Source organism: Monodelphis domestica, chromosome 1 (assembly GCF_027887165.1).
Source record: "Monodelphis domestica isolate mMonDom1 chromosome 1, mMonDom1.pri, whole genome shotgun sequence".
Taxonomy (NCBI): Eukaryota; Metazoa; Chordata; class Mammalia; order Didelphimorphia; family Didelphidae; genus Monodelphis; species Monodelphis domestica.
In genome coordinates, this window is record NC_077227.1 from 182,353,917 (window position 1) to 182,376,944 (window position 23,028).

The following is a 23,028-nucleotide window of genomic DNA, read 5'->3' on the forward strand; positions in this document are numbered from 1 at the left end:
ATGAGGTCATTAGAATTTAAAACCTTACAAGTCTCTGGATGAGAGGAATGTTAGGTAAACATATAGTTAGCAAAGAGAGGAAGTAAGATAAAGGAGGGGAGGATTCTTACTTTATTAGACCATGGAATGTCTTTAGGCAGAGTGAGAGTGGTAGAATCAGCAAGTCATTTCCTTAAGCTCTTTCTTTGCCCACATTATCTGTGGTAAAAACACTAAAAAGCTTGTTCTCATATATCTAGAAAATCACAAACCTTGTACTGAGTATAGAGACATGAGGAAAAAGTCTAAATCAGGAATGTGTCCAGACAGGGACTTACAAAGTGACCATTAAAAAAAAGAATACTAATGTTTTCTTTAACTGTTACTCTAGAGGAGAAGTGAACCCTCCTCGGTTCTAAGTTTTCTCAGAAAAAGGGGAAAAAAAACCCTCTTTGTATAAAAGATGTGCAGAGGGAATTTGTAGATGTTAATTGGATGTGGGTTAAGAGTGGAAATTACAATCTTTGGAACTTCCTGTGTCCCAGGTCCTTGAAGAACATAAAACGCTCAAGGATATCCACAAAGGAACTAGAAGACTGAGTTTAAGATTGAAAAATTTATGAAGACGTTGAGATTTGGGCATGGGGAGGTAGACTTCTAGAGTCAGAGGAGAATTAAATAGTTCTAAATGTTTTTACACTGACTCCAGTCTAGTATCCAAAGCAAACAATAACCAAAAGTAAGTACTTTTCAAATTTGCAGGAGGGCAGGCCTGAGCTCAGACAGGCAGGCGAAAAAAGTTTTTTGAGTTTTTTTTGCCCTCTAAGCTCCTTCCCCTCTAGCTTCAGCTTTCTTACTCCCTTTTCCCCTCCTCTTCCCCTACATGGGAAAATTTTTAATAAGTGTGTATTTGTATTATATTTTCAAAGGATCTATGATTTTATCTGTCCACCAATCACATTTTCAACTATCTCTAAGCCATTGTGAATCACAGATTCACAAAGAACAAAGGGAACAGTATGGTCATTTTAGCCTGAGCCCAAAAAAGGTTAAGTGACTTGCCCAAGGCCACACTAGGAGTAAAAAGTAAAGCCTTAGTTCAAGTCCAGATCTTTTGCCTTGAAATGCAGATCTCTTTCATTCCACTCCAATGTCTTTTCATACTTTCACCTGTGATCTTATGTATTTAGGTACTCTCCTCACAAAAGTGGCACTTAACTCCTCAGTTGCTGTATTCCTGAGTTTCTGTGACCTAAAAAATTCATCTCTCATTCAATCCTCTTGGAAGTGAGCACTTCTCAGAACTTCACCAGTCTCTGGATGAAAGACATTGCCTGGCTCATACTCAAAAGGCTTTCCAATTTGGTGATACCTGTCCATCTTTTTCTCCACTTTTAAAAGCTGAGCTTTTAAAACTCCAATATTAACTCCAGCCATCATGAGACATCAGAATGGAGATTTGTTTTTAATAACAGAGGTAAGTAGTCTGACTTGATAGTTCAATGATCCTTACACACACACCTGACTTTTCTTCTTTGTCTTCCTTCTTCTACCTTGCAATCAGTATTACAAAGTCCTTGTTTTCCTTTTTACTTTAAATCACATCTGGAATACTGGTTTTGGTTCTGTGCTCTAAAGAAAGCAGTGGGGCTTGATCAAGACGTATTTGTGGCACAATTGCACTTAGTAGATTTCCACAGAGAGATTAAAAACTACTATTCTTGGCCCCAGGGGGCAGAACAAAGGGCTAAGTGTAGAAATTACAGAGATACATTTGGGCTTGATGTAAAGAAAAGCTTCCTAGCAATTAGAACTATCCAAGAATGTGATGTCCCTGGAAGGAATGAGTTCCCGATCATCAGAAGTCAGCAAAGACTAGGTATGTTGTAGAGAGGATTCTTTTTCAGTTAGGAGTTGGACTTGATGGCCACTGAGTTCCCTTCCAACTCTGACATTCTTTGATGCTTTTTCTGAATGAACTTTTACTCCAATTTCTTGCTCTTCTAACTTCTTCCCTTTACTATTCCTGGCCTTTTTCTTCCATCCTTGAAATAATTCCCAGGAACTTCAGGTGAGATGGAGGAAGAGAAATCCTTTCCTCAGAAACCCAACAGGAAAAGAAACTTTTGATTTATGTGGATTGAACAAAGCAGAGGGAGCGTGGCCTGAATTAAAGATGGAGTGTTTTTCTGTCATTTTGTTTGATGACATAATTACTGCGTCTTATCAACTCTTCAAGGTAGTCAATCAGATGACATTCCTTTCAAGAACTAGAATGCTAAACTTGAGTGCCAGGTGCAATATAATATATATATATATATATATATTAAATATTGTCATTGATGAAAATAAAATCCATATAGAATTTTGGCTTTTAAAATTTAGGCTGTGTGTGTGTGTGTGTATATGAGAGAGAGAGAGAGAGAGAGAGAGAGAGAGAGAGAGAGAGAGAGAGATGAGATGAGATGAGATGAGATGATGGGGGAAGTCGACATTGAGAACTTTGGGTTCTTGGCTTGGTATTACCACTTACAATTTTTATTATTAAACTGGCTAATAAACTAACAGTGTTTTCAACTAGAAAATGAAGGTTGGCCAGACAACCCATAAAATCTCCATGAGTTTAATGTTTTTATAAGTTCTTCTTTGTTATTAAGAACATAGGAAAGAGAAAAGTGTGAGATAAAAGATTATGAATGAAAAGTGATGTAGTCAAAGATTGTTGGTATCTGATTGGAAGAGAAGTTGATGAATGGAGGCATGGAAAAGAAAAGATGGGAAAAACAGGTTTGGAGGATCAAGGAATTCTTGACGCTGAGGAAGAATGAAGGATCTGAACAAGAATGGTTGTACCTCTCGGACTGCACAGATCATCCCTTTGACAACCTTGCTTTATGAAACCTCCAAATATACTTTTGTTCCTTGGGAACTTGCCTTCTAGGAACTCCCAGATTGACCCTTGCTCTAGACTAAACAATAAACCTTCAAAAGTGATCTCACCTTAGATAGAATTTACAGATATAATTTAATCTTTACCCTTTTATCTTAGAAGTTTCTCCCATTGTATCTAGGCCTCTCAGAGGTGGTCCAGCCTCTGACTGGAATCCTCCTTCTCTTCTCTATGCAAAGCCAGTTAATTGTCCTTCCTTTCCTTAATTCCCAAAAGCATATATAAAATCCCAAATTCTTCAGTTCTTCAGAAATTCCCATGATGGATATTCCCATTTGTGATTAATTTTCCTAGAGACATTGTTGCACATGACTCTGTGTTGTGGCCATAAGAATTCTGTCTCCCTTGTCTTAATTAAAGACTTGTTCTTTTTAACTTCTTTAGTGGTTCTGTGATTTTCTAGGTTGACACCTTCCCAAGGGCTACTATTGTTAAAAAATTCCTCAGTTACAACTCAAGGGAGACTAGAGCTAATCCAACAGGGCCACAGATTTCTTGGAAAGCAGTTTAAATCTTGGAATATTCTGGGAAAGGTTTGTAATTCAATATTTCAAAATGGAAGATTTCTGAGATTTCTTGCTAATCAAAGCTAGGAAATCCAGAATCCCAGAGGTAACTGACTGGGACCATATTTGTTCAGTGTATATATGGAGTGTCCCACAAAAAAGTTTGGGCACAAAAGAGAAGATGGATAGGGGATCTTGTGGTGTGGAAGGCAAGAGGTTCTAAAATCTCATCTTTGGGCTTTGATGGTTACATATACCCTTTAAACAAAAAGTGCAAATACATTCTTGAAAAATTGATCAGAATGTATTTGAAATGAGATTCTGAATATAGAAAGAGGTTTCATTTAACTTGAGGACATCCTGTTCTTATTTGTCCCATTTCCTTTTTCAGCCTTGCTTTCTGATTTAGTAACAACTCTAAGACAGAAAGGCAAGGGCTAGGCAAAAAGAGTTAAGTGACTTGCCCAGGATCATACAGCTACAGCTAGGAAGTATCAGAGACCACATTTGAACCCAAGACCTCCTGTCTCTAGATCTGGTGCTATATCCACTGAGCCATTTAGCCGCGCCCCACCCCATTTTCTTTATCCATACTATATCCTCTTTTCATCCCTGCCATTCTTTTTTTGAAATTTCACTAGAGGAAATATCTAGGTTTCCTTTACCAATTTCCTTTTAACCAAACATATAGTCTGATTCTCCAGATGGGGAAACCTTTACCCATCATCCTCTAATCTAATCTCCTTCATCTATACTTCTGAAATCCATCTCACTCCTTGATCACTATCTTCCAATCTTTTTTCTCTTTATTTTCTCTTGCTATTCCTATTTCTGTATCTCCTGGGAAGGGTGTGTGTGTGTGTGTGAGGGGGGTGATAGAGGCAGGGCTCAGCTCTGACTCATGGTGGGGTCTCTGAGTTTCAAGGCTTATTTTTTTCCTCTAGAGTCAGGTGTGACTAATTTGTTTTCTTTGGGGGCTATGTCTGAATTAATGAAATGGTTAAGTATGAGAGTATTATATATTTCCAGAAAGATTATTTTATTATTTTCAGTTATAATAAATACTCCAATAGTAGAAATGGTAAAGAATACAATTGTCTGAGAGAACTGTGAGAGCCTTAATAGATCAATAGATATAGCTGTGTTTAGCACAAGTCTTATTTTAAATGCAAATGTTGCTGTTAAACTTTTTCTGATAGACTAACATTTCCCTTATTAAGAATATTTTTTTGCTTGATGACCTACTATTTTCATCAAAATAGGTAAAATCACTTTCCAGGTTGGTTCCACATCCCAATGGGCAGGTCATCCTAACAGTGATTTACAACTAATGATTTCTCTTTTCCCTGCCCATTCTATAGAAAGAAAATACCAGATTTAAAGTATTTTCATGGTAACTCAAAACAAAGAGAAGAGAATTGAGCTAAGTTTTTCAGATTTCTTGTTCTGTCATTAGGTAGCAATTACCTTTCAACTTTCCTTATATCTCCCCACAACAAACATGACAAGCAGGATCACTACAAATCCCACTCATAATACAAAAGATATGAGATAAGAATTTGTTAATAACTTGTTCTCTCACTCCTCTCTTGGATTCAAAATTCCCTTACTGATTCTGGAGAGGAAAACTGGGATTGGTTGAGATCAGGTACATCTCTACCTCTTGCAGATTGGCTCAATAGAATTTTGAGACTCAGCTCTACCTCATTCATCATCCCTGCCCTGGCTCACATTTTCCAGGGAGAACAATGATGAGCAACTGTTGGTGAAACAAACTGATGAGGTGGGGGAGGGGGCAAGGGTTTTCAGGGGCATAGGAGCAGAGGTATCTTCACTTTTGCCTTGACCACCTGAACAGAGTCCCCCAATATTATTCTCCCTGCCACTGACCTCTCCCATGTGAGGCAGAGATCAGAATTGGGGAGGGCTTCTTTCTCAGCCTCTCCTTACTTTGTGTACAAGAAGCCCTGTGTCTCCTCCAATCAGAAAGTTGTCTCAGGGGATAATAAATGGCTCAGGTGTCCATACTACACCTATGTCATGCCATGATGGGTGTAGCTGTGAAGTTGGAGGCTGATTTGGGTCCTTCAGATTAGTACTGGATCTAAGGATCCAAGCTATCAGGAGAAATTGCTATGGGGGTTGTCCCCAGCAGTAGCATTACCACCATGGGACAGGAAATGGACACCTAACCTGCTAAGAAGATTCCTAATGCCAATTCCCAAAGAAGAGAAAATGACTACTTTAATCTAAACCCCTCACCCTCACCCAAAAGAGGAGTCCTAGGAAGAGCTCAAAGAAGAGGAAACAAAAAAGGAGGCAAGGCCAAAGGAAGATCCAGTCATCAATATCAGACTTGCCATTGTGGACAATGTCTGACCTCTCAAAGAGATAAACCAACAGAGGAGTCTTTGGTCATCATCAGGGAACTTGGCAAATCCCAACCTAAAACCTACTAAAAGCACTAGGAATCACCCAAACAGGCCATAGGTTAAGAAAGCTCAGCCAAGTAGCCCAGTGGGTAAATTCAGCCATTCCATGACAACACCCACTTCAATTCTCCATTACCCTCCAAAAACAAGTTAATGCAACACCCACTGCAGCTGAAGCAACAACACAGGACCCAACAACCCTGGTCACAGGAAGAGGATCAGGAGACAGTCATAATCTCAAAGTATAAGGACAGGAGAGGAGCATCATGAGCCATATCATCTGGATGAAAGGAATGAGTAGGGCCATGAGCACTAAGAGACCCAGAATATAACTGGGAGAGAGGGAAAAAGAGCCTGCATTTATGGGAAAGGAGGGAACTGAATGACCTCAGGCAAATCAGCCTATCTCTGAATCTCTTGCCTCTTTAATACAATTGATAGATTATACCTAAACTCTCTTCCAGAAGTTCTAAAAAGCTATCTTATTCTGATGTTTGGATACCCAGTCACTTCCTCAAATATCATCAGATTTCTTCTCTCATGGGAAAGGGACGGAGATACCAAAAAGAGCCTGGGACATACATCCCTTCCTTGTCTAACCCCCTCTTCTTTCTCCTCTGACACTGAAGAAATCTGAACCTGGAATGTATCAGGAAAAGGGTTGGAAACCACTATTTCAAAAGGTAGAATTCTGAGATTTCCCTTCAACTGTCATCCTGAAGGAGATATGAATTCAAGTGATTCTTTGAGACTCATTCAGGATATAGATGGAAGTGTCCCATAGAAAAGTTTTGGACACAAAAGAGAAGAAATAAGTAGAGACTCAGTAGATGGGTAAGATTAATACTGGTTTTAGGAATTTTCTGAGGACAAAAAGTGTTAGAATATACTTGGAAAATAGGAGATCTTCAAGGATGCTTGAAAGCAAATAAGCAAGAACAACAAATATCTTTTTGGTGGGTTTCATTTTTATATTTCCTTCATTCCTAATTCTATTGCCTTCCTCAATTTTATTATGCTTCCTTTATAAGAACTGCGTCTTTTTCACAATTTAGTTTTACCTTAAGGGTAGAGCATGGTTAGCTCCCTTGTTTAGCATTTTTTTTTGCCTACCCCTTTCTCAACTGCCCCTTTTCCAGCTGTGTGAAGTCAAATTTTGGGGGTGCTAGCACCCCCAGAAATCACTCTAATGAGCAGAAGGGAGACTTTGATAAGATGCTGGAAGAAAAAAAATACAGCTTTATTTGGAGAAAACAGCAGACAACAGGGAAGGGAAAGGAGGGGGAGGGGAAAGGAAGGAAAAAGGATTCTGCCCCCACTAGCTGCATGCTGGGGCAAAAATGTCTCCTTTTTATGTTTAAGAACAGACTTTTATAATAAATAACAACAATAATAATAATAATAGACACAACAACCCTGGAGGGGGGTGTTCACAGACTTGAGTGTGTGATTTTCAACAGTACATACCACTAAAGACCCTCATGATCAAAGACCCATGACTATCTTGTAATTTTCAGTTTGGGTCAGTAAAGACACATTTGAAACTCCCTGTTCCTTCTTCCTTCAACTTATCTTGCCCCTCTTCCTAGAGCTGGCATGTATCTTAGGCTACAGATAAACTCTTCTCAAGGTTTTTGAAAATAATGTCAAGAAAACTAAAAGGAGGGGGGCAATTTTATTCTAAGGCTAATTCTAAATGCAGTCTTGAAAATTGGGTTTACAAACCATATACTACTCTGAGAATTACACACTGAATCTTATCCCACACAATCCCCCCCTCTTTTAATTTCAGGGATGTGTAATTCTCATCTGCCTCAGTTTCCCCTGTATGCAACAACAATAACAATAACATTCAGACATAATTAGACATTCTTCATTTTCATCTTCAGAAATAATCGTCATCTGGAATGGTCTCGTCTCATTCACTCTGCTGCCAGTTGCACATAGGGCCTCTAGGGATCTTCTTGTGAAAACAAATCCTTTGCAAAGCAAACATTTTATGAAAGAAATTCTTCTAACTCAGGTTCTTTAGGATATACAGAAATTTCAGGGCCCTAATCCTTAGTCTAAAATTTAGCTTCTCATAACTACTTCTACCTATTTCTATGGAATCTCAATTACAGCCTTGATTAGTCAACTTGCTTGTTTGGAAAATGGAAACTTTCCATCTTACAATTTTAATCCTGTGCTGATTGTAGGAATTTGTCACAAAAGAAAGGCAGGGAAAAGATCTTTAACTGTGTCTGGAGTGGAATCTCAGGATCTACACCCCAAAGTCACACTAATGAGCAGATAGGAGATTTAGATAAGGTACTGATGGAGAAAATATGGCCTTTATTGGGAAGGAGAGAAGACCAGGGTACTACTCTAGGAGTGGTCTACCCAAAGCACTGTCCAAAGATAAAGTCAGAATTTATAGGAAATTAACAGAATACACCACTATGTAAGATACAATGTCTGTATATGTTATATTTTCTTCCTCTTGTCCTACCCTCCTTAAGTTTCCCAGTGTTCTTGAGCTCATGGGAGCATGTCTCAAGTTTGTAATTTTGAAGCTGAGTCAGAGTTTAGACATTGCCAAGGCCTTCCATACTGAAGCATTTGGGACAGTGAGTTGAGATTGTAATTTTCCATCACTACCTAGCTTCTAAACTCTTTTCATCTTCTGAATACTGACTGTTAGAGCTATTAAGAAAAAGGGGGGAAATAAGGGGTGCATCTGTGAGCCTATGTGACCCAGGAAAATTATAAGTCCCAGAGGTAAAACCACAAGCATTATTTTGAAATTCATCATTTTTATTCTAATTTATTTGTAGAGACCATGTGATAAAAGAGCTTATATGCCTGCATATTCATTTCTTAGAAAATTCAATTTTTCTTCTCTTTCCTTTTAGTTCATTTTAGGAAATTTCTGGCTGCCTGCTGAGATAATGGCATAAAGATGTATAGCTATACTTGTCAAATGAATATCAGTTTTGGAGGAAAGCTCCCTTCTGAGCTCTGAGGGAAGAGGTCTCGGACCAGGACTGTCTAGTTTCTCTCTCTGACTTTCTAAAAAGTAGTTAACCCCCTTTGAATACAAACGAAACAGAAAATCACTAAAGAGTTATCATTTTCATCACCATCACTGCCATGATTATCATTATTATTTTATTAGCATCTTAATAGTCTTACTCATATGTTGCATTTTTTATAACCAAAGATTCAGAGCAGGGGTGGGGGTGGAATAAATAATGATTCACCACTAATAATCTTTATATAACAAAAGTAACAAAAACTTTATCTCTATGTGTTGTTGCTACTGACTTCCTGTTTCTTATCATCAAATAAATGACAGCGTTTATGTCAACTCTGCTTCTCCCATCATGTCAGGTTGCATTTGTCTAGAGCACAAGCTGCTTGCTACGATTAGGAATAGCTCAGACATCTAGTGGACAGAACTGGGTTGCCAACCACAAAATGATACTGAGCAGAGAGGGCACAGCATGGCCTTCGCTTTCAGGTTTATATGGAACCAGATGACAGCGAAAGTCCCTTTCAGCTCTACATCCATCATTCTAGAGTCTAAAGCAGAGGTCCAAGGTTCTAGAAAGATGTAAAAATAAATTTATATGCAATATGCTGGACTGAAACCTGCAGATCCTGACCAATGCTAGACTGGAATTTCTAGACCTGAGCTGCATCCTATCATAATAAGTTTATTTCAGATTAGTGGAGTCAACTTGTAACCAGCCTTCAAATCTTCCAAGGTAGCAGAACCGCTTATGGCTTCCATAACAAACCAACAGGGGTCATTGAAGAGGCTAGTGGCCTCCAGGAATCCCTGGGAGGCACTGAATTGACTTCCACCAAAGTCTATGATAAAGACTTGGACAGTCTATGGATGAAATTTGCAATCCACACTAGCTATCACCAGATAATAGAATATAGTGATAGGCATAATCTAGTAAGCTAAAATGTAAAGGTTTGCATATAAAGACAGGTTGAAAAAAATCAGCTTCATCTGGAAAAGACAGAGATGGTTTAGGGAGGCAGAAGTCTAATTGAAATAAAAGATTTATCTAAGGGCTTCAGGAATCTGCAGTCAACAGGATGTGGGAGGAGGGAGAAACAGCATTTATATGGAATCTATTATGTGCCAGATTTTGTGGAAGGGAGGGAGGAACTTCTGAAGTGTCCTAGTCAGATCCTATAAGTTTTGATTGGCACATTTTAGATCAGACTTGAGTATGTTAGAGAATAATCCTCATAGTAGAGGGTATTGAGATCATGCCAAACTTCAGAGAAGGGAAGGCAGAAATGGAATGTGTGAGATGTTTATTGGAAAAGCCATCACATGGAAGAGGGTCTGGATTTTCACTGCTTAGGCCAAGAAGCAAGAAGTCAAGAGAAATGGTTGGAAGCTGCAAAGAGGCAAAGTTAATCTTGGTCTGAAGAGCAATGTTACTCACAGTGAGAGCCATTCCAAAGCAGAACAAGGTTCTTGGGGAAACAGTGGGCTCTCCTCTAGCAAGGGAAAGATGGAACACTTGTGAAGGATAATGGAAAGAGGATTCTTTTTTAGGCCTGGGTTGAACTAGAGATCACTGGAGTATATTCCAACTCTGAGATTGTGTGATTCTAAGAATGGAAAAGCAAAAGAGCAATTGGGTGGCCAAGGGGGTTCTTGTATGTCCATCAGGGCCCTCGATTGCTTTCTGCCCAATGCTACTGAGTACTTTGGCATTAATCATTCATTTACATGTGCTCAAGCTTTATGACCAGAAAGACTAAACACAGAATTGAGTGATTCCATCTTAAAAGAAATAGCTATTGCCATGCTTATGTTTGTAGGGGAATCCATTATGTGCACTGCCTTCAGACCTTTGTTTCTGCTGCACCTTCTAGGCTCTGACTCCAACCCTTTAGATGCATAAGCTCCACAGGAAGCTTGGTTTTATTGGGTTTTTTGTTTGTTTGTTTTTTATTTTTCTGAAAAACAAAGTTGAAGGAGCTTTGATGTGATAGTAAGTGGTGACAAATTCTAATTCATATCTATCATCTCACAAGATGGCCTGGTAAATATACATCTATTTCAGAGAGGAGCACACAAATGAGATTTACATAGAGTTTGAGATCACTTTCATATATATTTGTCTTAATGGTAAAATGGATTTCTTAGATATTACTGGACAAGATGTGTTCATGATACATTTGTAGCTCCTGCTCTCCAAATCTTTTTGCTTTGCTTCATTTGTCATTTCCCTCCAGAGAAATTATTTTCCTTTGCAATTGAGTCATTTAAACAACACAGTGCTAACTGTTTAGTTTTCTATTAGCCTGGCTTTAAATGGTTAATTGGGGCTTACAAAAGCCTTACGTTCATAATTAGTAGATTTGATATAAGATATTTTGATGTTATTTAGTTGTTTCAGTCATGTCTGACCTTCTTTACCTCATTTAGGGATTTCTTAGCAAAGATACTAGAAGGGTTTTCCATTTCCTTCTCTAGCTCATTTTATAGAGAGGAAACTGAGGCTAACAGGGAGAAATTACTTGTCCAGAGTCACACAGCTGGTAAGTGTCTGAGGCAAGATTTGAACTCAGGAAGATGAATCGTCCCGATTCCAGTCCAGCACTCCATCCACTGCTCTACCTTAGCTGTCATATATATGCTATACTTTATGCCAGAAACAAGAAGAAAGAAGTCTTGATTCTTAACTTTCCCAATAATGGACACATTAAATCAAGCATAGATAATTCAAAATATGACACAGGAAGCTTCTAAGAATCCTCAATTTCCACAAATCCTCAAAATCCACATTAGAAAAAGTAAATTAAAGGTGTATATTTATGTATATAAAGCTGTTTGGGGAGAAGGATTTCTCTTCTGAAGGACACCTAACTTTCACTAATTTTCTATAGGAAGTTGCCAATCTATGATTACTAATATTAATATACGCTGGATGATAATGCATGATTTTAACCCACAGAACTGTCCTTATGTTTTTTTCAAGGACACAGAGTGAGTGGGTCAACACTGACTGCATGCACAGGCCAAAGCTGTCACTGGCTCATGCCATAACTATTTCACTCAGGGACCTCTAGTACCCAGGATCATAATGGTCACATGTAGGTTGAGCTTCAGACTGCCTTTCCAACTGTTATAGGCATTTCATTTATTCTCTGAGTGTCTTCCAGGCTCACAACAATATCAGTGATGGATCAATCATTCAGACAGTTTGAAATCCAAGCTTACAATAATATCAGGTGTGATTCCCACAAACATTTTGTCTTAAATGGCAAAAATCCAACTCATTACAGTTGAAAGAAAACCTGTTCTCTTAATGTTCCAATTTCATGCCTTCAAATCCAAAATCTCAAACATTTGATTACTTATCCTAATGGCTTTTAAAATTTTTTTAAATTAAATTTAAATTTTTAAAATTCAAGTTTATCTACAAATGAATGTTCTTCTACATTAACTTCTTCCTATAGTAAATACCAATTCTCTATACCTTATTTATTTGCTTTACCATGGTCTTCAAAAGACTTTCTCTTACTCTATCATAAATATATTTAAAATTGCTTATCCCTTCTTCTTGGTAAGAAGGGGAGATGAAATAATCAATTGTTTAAACTTCCTCAATCTCTAAACATCCTCTCTTTTTCCCTTCAAGCCTCTGCTTCAAGCAGAATCACGTTAAACATATTCCTACTGACAACCTTGTATATCTACTAACATTATTCATATAACACGTCTGTCTTCTGGCTCTCATGAATAGGCCCCATATTCCCTTAAAGTTTCCTACACGTTATATCTTTCATATACTTATTCTATACCTCTCTCACTAAAGCTTCCTCAGAGGGGAGAGAGAAGCTTTAAGGTAGGAAGATAGAGAAAGGATAGAAGTTTTAGATACCACGAGGGGGATGACGGAGTCGAAGTAGAGATATGAGGTGACAGGAATGAGTCTTTATTAATTACCAATGAGCCACAGCCAAGCTCTGATCAAAGGACCCTTCCGAAGGCTTTTGCCAGTCCAGAGATCCAGATTCAATACCACACAGGTTGGAGAGATGATAGAGAAAGATTAAAGATGGAGCCTGGCCAAAGGCCAGGCCCCAGCGAGGACAGGCATCAGTGCGAGCTGGAAAGAAGGAAGAGCAGAAGAGAGAAAGGCGGAGCTGGCTGGGCCCTATTTATATGCAAATATACACAGTACATAGGGATGATTACCATTGGTTAATGACAAGGTATAGGTGTGGTTTCTCTTAACCAGGTGAGCACAAAGAAACCTGTGTTCCTGCCTAACCTGTGGGAAGCCGGGGTCAAGGGTCAGAGGCTTTCCCAGCCATGTGCAATACTGAGCATGCTCAAGACTGAGCATGTTCTCTTCTAAGACAATCTGTACATACCAACTGTTCCCCTTGCCCATAGCTAGGGGTGGACTGCTACACTCACCTTCTATGACTTGCTTCTGCCATCACTAATCTTAATTTCCACCAGATATTCTGTCACCTGCTATTAGTGGCTCAGAAAAGCCCTGATTATCATTCTTTTTATCAATTGCATGATTCACATTCATAATTTTACATACATATCTTACATATTGTCTAATCCAGTTCACCTCAGATATTAATTTTGCTAAAAGTAAAAATTTATAAATCATTTAGGTTTACCCAAAATTACATTCTACAGACAACTAGATTACATTACAATACATATTTACATTCAATAATGAAGTCAATTTTTACCCAAAGTACATACTTTGGCAACAATTCATATATCCCAATTGATCACAACAAATGTTTACAAATTCAGAAATTCTTTAGTAATATTCCAAACTCTCATTACATATTTCATTCCTCATTTCCAATTTACAAGTCTAAAATCCCATCTTCCCCAATGTTCATTACATTTTCACATGTTGGTTAATTCCAACAGTAGATATACTAAAATAACATTTTCACATTCTCATTTGTCAAACCAAAATTAAATCATACAGAATTTTCTTCATATTACATCACATCTTCTTCTAAGCTGGTACTAAATTTTTATACACTTTACACTGATTTTATTGAACCCTTATATTCATTAAGCAGGCAACACAGCACTTATCAGGAGTTTGCTTCACATCTGTTTCTTTAAAAAAAATTCTTTTTACCAATTAGGCTGGCTATTAATTACATTTACTACAACCAACAGAGATTTATAAACTATACAACTGATGCAATTATAGGCTTATTAGCTCAGTAACTGGATGCTAGTAGGGATGACATGGGAAAATGGAGTTGCCTTAGATATGTCCCTGACAAAGGAAGGAGGAGTTTGTATTATGATAGAAGGATCTTGCTGTACATATATACCTAATAATACATTCCCAGATGTATCCATCACAAGGGCACTTAGAGACTTAAGTGCTCTTATGGAAGAACTGAAGAGAAACTCAGGGGTTAATATTGCCCTGTGGAATGAATGGTGGAACTCAATGTTCAACAGATGTTGGACTCAAGATAGCTCCAACCATAATTGTTATTGTTTGAGTTCTTTTACTTATTCCTTGATTCCCTGTGTTATTGTTCCGATTCAAAGAACTGTAGAGAATATTCATGTTGTAGTTCAAAAATTGCATACCCATCAGGGGGTTCCCAAAATGATGGTTTTGACAAAGCAAAAAGTTCCTCAAGTGGTAGCTCAGTCTAAAAGAAGAGCTGAGTCTGATTTTATGCTTTAGCTCTTTGATGAAGAGGGCCCTGAAGAGGGAGAATAATGCAACTTTGAAGTGAAAATCGGTAAGATTGTGTGGGTTAAAATCATGCATTATCCTCCATCATATATTAGTATTAGCAATCATAGATTGGCAACTTCCCAAAGAGAACTAGTGAAAGTTAGGTGCCCATTAGAAGGAAATATCAATCTCTACTTATGGTGAGTAGAGAAATCTCCTTCCCCAAGCAGCTTCCCTCACCTATTCTAGAGACCCCTGTGATAGGTGAAAATCTGCATAGTAGCAAGAGAGCAAATAGACTGATGCTAGAGTCACTGAGTCAAACAGTGCCCAGGATACAGAACACAGCGCTGTGGTTGGTTGCCTTTCCTTCCATTAGCCAATAGTCTTACGTCGGCAAACTTGCACAAGCGGTAATGACATACTACATTTCCATTTTGTACAGTATGGTATTCGTCCGCAAAATCCCATGACAGTGAAAACTTCACAATACAGAATTATATATATACAAATATATTTTAAAACTCACGTTACAGTGAAGCCACGCTAAGTGAACCACAATATAGTGAAGGATAACTGTACCTTTAATTCATTCTTTTCTAATGTGGCCATAAACCCCCTATTTTCCCCTTTTTCTTTCAAAAGGTTAAAAGAGGTTAGGTTTCTATGGGGAAAGTCCTAAAACTTACAGCTACAATCTTGCCTCCCTGTCCCAAATGTTTCAGTTTGAAAAGCTTTTGGCCATGTCTAAACTCTGACTCACCTTAGAGATTACAAACTTGAGGAATGCTCCCATGAGTTTCAGAACTCTGGGAAACTTGAGGGTAAGACAAGATAAAGAAAATATAACATACACAGACATTGTATCTTACACAGGTGGTGGGCGACAAAAAGAGGAGCACTGTATAGATTTCCTATAAATTCATTGCTATTGAATCCCAGTAGTTGGTATGTTATTTATGTTGTTCATTTGTTGCAGTTTTATATGACTCTTCATGATCCTATTCTGGGTTTTCTTCACAGAGACATTAGAGTGGTTTGCTATTTCCTTCTCCAGTTAATTTTATAGATAAGGAAACCAAGGCAAACAGAGTTAACTGACTTACTCATAGTCATACAGCCAGTGTTTGAGGGCAAATTTGAACTCATGAAGATGAGTCTTCCTGATTCCACTCTATCCACTGTGCCACATCAGGCTCATTAAAAGTTTGCAAAATACTTTAAATAGGTGCCATCATTATCCCCATTTATAGAGGAGGAAACAAATAACAACAAGGTAGTATAGTGGATAGAATTCCTGACTTGGAGTCAGAAAGGTCACCTAGCTGCTGTTGCAACATATTTTTTGTATTTGTCCATTAATTACACTTTATCTTAACTACTCCAAATAAATAAATAAATGATCTAAACATAAAAGTAGTGTGCCCCATGTGTAAAGCACTCTTCCCTCCTCTGTTTCAACTACTAACCTCTCTGGCTTCCTTCAGATTCTAATTAAAGTCCCACCTTCTATAGGAAGCTTTCCCCTACTCTCAATACCAGGACTCTTCTCCTTTGAATTATTTTCTAATTATCCTGTATATAGCTTGTTTCATATATATTTGTTTGCAAGTTTCTCATTAGATTGTAAGCTCTTTGAGGGCAGGGACTGTCTTTTGCTTTTTCACACACACACACACACACACAAGTGCTTAGCATAATGCCTGGGACACATAGTAGATACTTTATAAATATTTATTGAATTGAACAAAATAAATCTTGATTTGTAGCACTTGCCAATTTTCAGGGTAAAATGTTTATACCAGTTATGTAATAATTGGTTCCTCTTGAGCTGGCTATGGTACTCTCCTCTTTGGGGATGAGATGGGGTTTATAGCTTAAGAGCTTTTGTCTGTATTCTTCATTAGAGCCCCTGAAATGGATTTTGAGGGCACAAGATCCTCATGGTGCACTAAACAAGAATTATAAGAAACATATCACCTCAGATAAGTTTTATGGTACAGTGGCCTGAGAATCAGTCATAGATCTAAAGGGAATGAACCTTCCTGATCAGTGTGCCATACTAAATGAAAGCTGAGATGTTCACAAGTGGTCCTGAAGAGTTGGAAGCCAGAACCTAGGAGCAGAGAAAAGCAAACCAGATGGCTACTGAGTAGAAATGACCAATCCCAAATAGCAAATCTAAGCCAGTATATACCACACGTGAGACCACACAACCATCAAACCATGGAATGAAGTCCAGAAAAGACAAAACCCCAAGGAAAGGCTGGAGAGAACACTGTAGTTTCACCATAAGAGAACAAGAACCAGATAACACTAGAGATGTGAGTTTCTTTGACTCTGTGTGTACCCTGGTCATATGTGTCTTCTTCAGATTTGTTATGGCCAGATAGATGCCTGGCATAGACCTCCTTATCTGTGGTAAATAGGAAATTTCCTATCAAGGAAATGTGTGTTTTTTGCCTATCTAACCCCCTCCATTGATAATATGATAATCTTTGGGAGAGAACAACCCCATATGCTTGTGAGAGAATCTTCTCTTGCAACTTTATTTGCTTATCTGTAGATTAATGCCATTTGTATAAATTCATGGGTCCTCTGGCTAGCTGGTAAAGGCAAACACAAAACATTTGTATTAATCATTAGCTCTGCTCATATGTGAGTACCTTAGGTACAAGGCATCTTTTCTTGGAGACATCTATGAGAAGGCAATGACACAGGGACATGTGTGTGTTTTACATATGTAATATATAGGTGCAATGCATATGCTCTGTCTATATTACATACATGACATACTTATTAATACTCAATGGATGGAATGAGAAAACATTTAAGTGCTTACTTTGTTTGAACTATTGTGTTAATAAGCCCTGAGGATATGAATAGAAAAGACCGCTCTCAAAAAGCTCACATTCTAATTAGAGGAAAATACATGAAGAAGGATTCAATTTTTTTTCAGATGAAAAAAACTAGGTGGTTCTTATGGTAAGGAAAGCAACAGAATAAACAGTATGGCCCAAAGGACCTTGAAGTATAATGGCAGGGCAGATGGCTCTCAACCAATGACGGCTAGGAAGGAGATGCTGAACCCATAGGTTCAAATGGAGGGAGATTACCATTGGGCCAGAGAAGTGGAGATGATAGAGTCAGTATCCACTGGGGGCAGGTTGGGAGGGAGAAATCTAACTTCTGGTTGGGACAGAAGGGAAGGGATTCTCAAAGCCTATTCCTAGTGGTAAGAAAGTAGCAGGTTGGAGTAAAGGAGCAGAATATCCCCAGGTCTCTTGACACAGAAATTACTGGTGGTGGTCCTTCCAGGGATAAATAATAGAGCAGGTTGTAGTAAAGATCAGCAAGCCCATGCACAGAACTGAACTGTGACCAAAACATTCAGAACCTTTTGACTCCTGGGCTATTAATGAATCCATCAAATTAGCTAATTTGATCTGAAAACAAATGGAATGTTGTAAAAAGAATTCTTAATCATTTCGAACCATATGAATAAAGTGGTTCCTTTGGATTCTGAGATTTTGTAATTCAAAAATATCACCACATCTATAAATTTTGCCCCTGTATTTTTGTGAGGTGCAATAAAATATTGTATGCCAGTGACATGTCCTAGAGATACACACTTTAGTTTGACCTAGTTATTAGAATAGGATTTGTATAATTTTATGATTGGGTATAATATCTGTATGTGTTTGTATGTAAATGTCTATGTAAATGTATATGTGTGTATGTCGTCTCTCAAGTATGAAAACCATAAGCCCCTCCTCTCTCCTGATCTCATCAACTCTGCTCCATCCCTCCTGCAGGTACAAGGCATTGATCTCTACCAATGAGGATAAAGTCCCATACCAAAGGGCTCAGGTAACATAAATGTATGGATATACACACATATACATACATATGAAACACAGGTTTCTCTGGGCATGCCCATTTTTTAACATGGAGATGCCCTCAAAATGTCTTTTGAGAATGTCCAGTTTGCTTAACTAGAACTCCCAGAGTATCCTACCACATAAGTAGTTGAAGCCTCCTTATAACTGGCTGCCTATATCTTTCAGATTAGTGAAACTGAGCCATTCACTTTCTTTTTCCACAGTGCTCTCTTTTCAAGCACTCTACTGTGTCTAGAGGATAAAGATCACAGAGCCACCATAAAGTGAACTACTGAGAAGTGAAGAATTTCTTTCCCCTATTTCCTCTCTTTTATAGCAGCTCAGACTCTGAGAAATGGGTGTAAGAGTGTATATTTCTGCATTGTTTGTTCTCTTCAGTTTTAGGTACCATTGGTGATCGCCACTGGACATGGCCATTCAAGCCATGACCACCTTGGAGCCAGAATGAAAGATGGAGTACTGCAGCTAGCCAGTCCTGCAAGGAAGCCTGAGAATTCAAGGTGCTGAGACTTGAGCCTGAGTGGGGTTTGGACTTACTAGGATTGTGCTCTATGGGAACCCAACTAAGCAATCAATGTAATCCTTTCTCCTTTCCAGAGACAGAAGTGGTATTGAGGAGGGGATTGTTACTATCATGTTGGGAAAATAAGTTTATATACTTGTGATTATGTATTCTGAAGTAAATATTTCTGTGTTAAGCTAATTGGTTAGTGGATAAATGGAATTAGGGTGCAGGGGACCATTGCCTACGATTGAGAGGAAAACCATTGGTAGGGGTTAGAACCATTTGTAGAGTTTGGATATACCTCACATCCCCTTAAGGTTTCTGCAGAACTCCTGGGGGTATAGTGAAAGGGAATCTACCTGGCCTTTGGGATGTGGAAGCCAGGGTAATCTGTGTTTCTAGTAGATAGATGAATGGATAGACTAGATAGATAGATAGATAGATAGATAGATAGATAGATAGATAGGCAGACAGACAGACAGACAGATAGATTGATAGATACAGAGACAGACAGACAGATACAGTCAGACATAGAGATAGACAGACACAGAGAGATAGATAGATATAGATAGACCAATACAATATATACACACATGTATACACAAGTATATATAATATTCACATACATATATACTCCTAATGAATGATTTGACATTAATAGTATCTTGTTAATAATTAAAAATCAAGTCTGGAGACTACAAAGAGATCAGCTGAAAGAATCATAAAGAATCTGTTGGGTATGTCTGGTGTCAGAAACAGAGGTAAACAAAGGAGATCAGAAGCTGGGCTTTTATTATTAAACAATTTGTTACCACGGTTCTGTAAAATATCTGTCTTTGAAAATCCTCTTCATTTCCCCATTTCTAGAGGGCTCTAGACATCTCCATTAAATTGTGGTCTGGTGAGAGTTTGTTCCAAGTAAATTCCTTGTCTTTTCATTTTTTTTTCGTGCCTCAACTGACCTAGACTAAAATATATTCATCCTCCATCCTTCATCTATTAATTTTATATGTTAAAACTTCTGACAGCTATTGAACAGAGGTCAGAAAAAGATTTTTGTTTCTATCCTTAGCAGATCCTAACATGCCATTATTAACAGATTCTAAATGATTAAAAGATCCTAAATGATGTCATTAAGACCATTTCATCATCTGTAAAATACCTTCCCTATTTCACATGCATAGCATGAGGAACACATGGATGACAAGCATTGTGGTGCAGTAGAAAGAACAGCTAGATTTGAAGCCAGGGAACCTGGGTTCTAATCCTAGCTCTGCTCTTTAGTACTTATTTGACCTTGGCTAAGTTCTTTAAATCCTATTTTAGCCTTAGTTTCCTCATCTATACAATAATCCAAACGATTGTAATCACTTTGTTCATTTCAGAGATGGGGATACTGAGACTCAGAAAGATTACATGGTTTAACCAAGCCAATGAGGAGCTGGGACTCAGTAACATTCGAGGCTCCTTAGAGTTCTGTATCTGGAATCCCTGTATGTGATAGCATGTGTCAAAATGCTTTGAATTGTCTCACTATATAAATGTCTGCTATTGAAGCTAAGCTCTGCAGTGAGAAGCTGGTCCCCTGCTCCAGCTAAGCCTCTTATAGGTTTTCCCTTCAAAGCCTAACCTTAACCTCTGCGGCTGCTGTTAGACTGTGAACTCTGAGGACTGGTTTTTGTCTTTCTGTGTACCTCTTTGTACTTTCTTTGTACTTAGCCAATGCCTAGCATATAGTGGGCACTTAATAAATGCCAGGTGCCTAAATCCTGAGGAGTTCCATTTTATCAAGTTAATTAAAAGGGCTTGGGGTTTGGGGAACAGATTTCCACTGGCCACACACAAGAATCCCATTGATAAACCTAGGTGCCAGGTGAAAGGTATGTCTGTCAAAAGTATTGGGGGTGGGGCAACTAGGTGGCTCAATGGATTGAGAGCCAGGTCTAGAGACCAGAGATGCTGGGTTCAAATCTGCCCTCAGACACTTCCTAGCTTTGTGAGTCTGGGCAAGTCACTTACCTCTCATTGCCTAGCCTTTACTGCTCCTCCTTGGAACCAATACTAAGATGGAAGGTAAGAGTTTAAAGAATAGGTGGTACCAGTTGCTTCCACAGGGCTGTCCTTATGAGAGACCACTCATAAAATCAGTATATAAAAAATTAGGTTGCTGGATGAATATAACCTCAGATTGCAAGGATATGATTTTCTTGTATTTCCATCAAACTTGAGGAGCTTGATAAATTGCTCTTTCCCATTTGGGGTTATTTCTCTCCCAGGAACTGATTTTGGATATCTAGAATCAATGCTAAAAATGAAAAAAAATCTGCTTGTAGGCTCTTTTTCTCTAGATATGGTACAAACTGAATCTCTGTTATAACATTATCTTGTGTGTATTAAAAACAGTTGAGTAGATCATAGTAGATTTAGTATACTTGACTGGTGCCTCTTTGTTATAATTTCAGGAGACAATTTAGGATAATTGATTACTTTTACATATACAATCTTCATGGGAGGGTCATTGCTCAAGCTGGTTAATTTCATCTACATTATATTTATTTTTATCAGTACTCATTTTTTACATGGTGACATTTTATTTTCAAAATTCTCGATTGAACCTAATCTGGGGTCATATAGGGCTTCATGCCCTGATCACAAAAAGTATTTTTTTTTTACTTCCAAGCAATCTTTCTCTTGAGCAGCAGAGTTCTCTTTGAGAATTGCACTTTAGTAATTCAATTTTTCATTGGGTTGGCAACCTAAATAAAAAAATTATAATTCTCACTGATCTGGATACAGGTAATCGATGCTATCTAGTCCAAAACTTTCATTTTACTGAGGAATAATTGAGGCCCATGGAGATTATATGACTTGCCCAAGGGCATAGGTATTACGCATCAGAGTCAGTATTTGAAATAGATTCTTGACTCTAGAGTTGGTTCTTTCTACTCTAGCAACTACAGAAATGTTTACTATTACACATTAATGAAAAAATTAAACAAAAATCCAAATTTTTGAGTGGTATGGTAGAACTATGATTTTATGCCTGGGTTGAAATACTATCTCAGATATCATTTATGTAACCCTGGACAAGTCATTTAACCACCCTAACCAAAAGACTTAACTGTCTTGAGACTTATATATGCATTTGTAAAATGATCTGTTTGAACTAGATGAATTCTGAGGTTCCTTCTAGCTCTAGATCACTGACCTTATGATTATTTTTCAGTTAACTAAATGACAGAACTCAAGTCAACTTGTAATTCTGAGTGATAATGAGGGCAGGTAGAAGGATAGAGAATGGATGGATGAGGATAGCTGCCATAGAAAGAAAAGTAAAAATTTAAGGGCACATTCATCCAAAAACATCCTCTAAGACCTGTACAATGAGGATTCTGCAGGAGATTAGACATCTCTACTTTGATTGTGGAAGAGAGGAAAAGAAAATTAGTTCCAGAGAAATTCTTTGTCAATTTTTTCTTCCTATCTCATCTGATCCAGGACAAGTTTTCCAAAGACCAAAGACAAGTAATTTGACCATGATATAAATAAAATGTGGGATTTTTTACAATCAATATTTCTTTTTGGATTTCTATTTCTCATAATGAACTTTACATTCATAACAAGGAAAGTTATTTTTTTAAGTGGGAATAAGTTCATGTATATGGAAAAATAAAAATTTTCAAATTTATCTGAGATTCCTGAAGGTTTTTTATGGTTATTTTGGCTACAATCCAGCTGCTGGTCCCTGCATTTTTTGCCCTTGGTTAAAGCCCAGATTCTTCTTTGTTTTTATATGTCAAGGTAAGCATGAACTTTTGCAAAGGAAATAGAAAGTGGAGAATGCACTGAACTTGGTGGGAAAAAAAAAAAGCTGGGGTTTGAATTCCTATTCTTCACTTGTTATAAGAGAACCCAGGCAAGTCACTTTCCTCATCTAAGTCTCCATTTCCTCATCAGGAATAAGAGCTTGGACTTCGTGGTCAAAGCCACTTCCATTCTTGAAATCTGATGACCATCAAAAAAGTCTACTCTTAATTATATAT

The 23,028-nt window shown here is 37.9% G+C and overlaps 1 protein-coding gene and 1 long non-coding RNA gene across 3 annotated transcripts in view; one reads left to right on the forward strand and one right to left on the reverse strand.

The window, feature by feature from the left end:
- The window catches only part of LOC103096141 (protein FAM170B-like), a 269,561-nt gene that overhangs the window by 26,410 nt on the left and 220,123 nt on the right, over positions 1 to 23,028 (reverse strand). The gene's annotated exons all lie outside the window — the stretch shown is intronic.
- LOC103095627 (uncharacterized) lies at positions 5,239 to 22,925 on the forward strand. 2 transcript variants are annotated; one of them, XR_008914867.1, is made up of 3 exons: positions 5,239 to 16,902; positions 18,394 to 18,448; positions 18,859 to 22,925. It is a non-coding gene; the product is annotated as an uncharacterized LOC103095627 (long non-coding RNA). The 2 variants fall into 2 exon arrangements; XR_001626343.2 differs by having other exon boundaries at positions 5,239 to 6,823.